Source organism: Austrofundulus limnaeus, unplaced genomic scaffold (genome assembly GCF_001266775.1).
Source record: "Austrofundulus limnaeus strain Quisiro unplaced genomic scaffold, Austrofundulus_limnaeus-1.0 Scaffold675, whole genome shotgun sequence".
NCBI classification, from domain to species: Eukaryota; Metazoa; Chordata; class Actinopteri; order Cyprinodontiformes; family Rivulidae; genus Austrofundulus; species Austrofundulus limnaeus.
In genome coordinates this window covers 40,207-41,795 of record NW_013953077.1, presented here as the reverse complement: position 1 = coordinate 41,795, position 1,589 = coordinate 40,207, and positions in this window count along the sequence as shown.

Here is a 1,589-nt window from a genome sequence, read left to right as displayed (position 1 = left end):
GTAACAGGGTGCATTTTTATTTTTTACACAATTTTCACAAAATACACAAAGTGTATTTTAGATTACTGACCAAAAAAACAAACACAGCTTTTTTTTGGTGGGGGGCACTTCCGAAAAACGCTTAACTGTGGCATCATTTAGTGAAAGCATCTTACATCATAGACCTTTTTATTAAAGCTGGCAATCCTTAAGCTGAAAGCAACAGGGTGTAATGTGCTACTTCCTCCTGAGCTAATTTGATTCCTGGTGCCATATACTGACTCGTGGTGTTCCTGTACCACCCACACAAGGACATTTTTTTTTTCTCTCAGGAGGCTTGGTGCTTTCTCTGCTGCAATTCAGCTCCAGACTGTCCCCTCTGTCACCAAACTGTCAGAGCGCTGCAGGGCACAAAACAATTTGATAATGTATTCCTCCTAATCCAACACCAACTTGGCTCTGCACTTCTAACCACTAAATCTGCCATCAGTTAATGAGTGCATAAAGAAGCACAACTGGCCCTGATGTGAAGCAAAACGATTAGCCAGTAAAAGCTAAGCGTGCATGTGTATGCTTGACCACAGGGCTGGCTGAGGTGCTGCTTTCCTCCCTCCTGCTTTGTTGACAGAAGATAATTTGGTTTTGACAGCAGATGCTGCCTGTCCTCTCCTGTGCCCCTATTAGAGGCAGAGAGGTATCAAATTTGACAGGCAGTAGAATGTGGAAAAGCTTCCCTACTCTAGCTTCTTCTCCATTCACCAACTTAGTAGGCAACAGGACAACGAAGGCAAATGAGTCCCCTCACTTCACATTTTAAACACTCCTCTCCACAAACACTTTTTTTTTTGCATTTGAATTTTTGTCACAGCGACAAAAGGAAACAAGGAGGGATAACAAGCTGAGATGTCTACTTCTGCTGATCTGCAATCATTTAGAAGGCGGCTGTGACAAGATAGCCAGATGAAGATGCATCATCTCCATCCAGCTGCTCGCGACTCATTCAGCGTTAGCAAAACACGTCCAAAGCACAGCATCACGGCAGAGTGGTCACATTTATAGTGTCAGCCCTTTATAAGAGGGCACAAAATGTCCCATTACACCTCGGCAACTCATCATTTTCATTCTTTATGCGAGAGCACAGTCCGCGCTTACACCAGCTTAACTTTTTACTCCTCCAGCATTAACCAGCAGCCCTGACATTTAATGGTTTAGACCTGGACAAGTGTCTTACAAATGTTCACACAATAAAATAAGGTGCACACACACTTCCACCACAAGCCCCTTGAGAATCCCTTCTACATCCCTTCTGCCTCTTTTTAGATATTTCATCTCCTGACTGGCAGGCCTTATGTTTTATTGAACTAGTCACTATTATTCTTGGGGGTCTAGAAGAATACGTAGCACTTTTATGCATGAGCACATATCGGTGTTTAAACCTATAGCATCAAATAAGCTCTTTGCCAACACTTCTTCCAATTACAAACTTTTTAGGTTGAAGAGGCAGATTTGTTTGGTAAATTAAACTTAAAGATGCTTAATTACACCATGTGTAAACTCATAATTTGCTCAGAGACTTGTTTTTTTTTTTAATTTCCCCAAAAGGCCCTGTC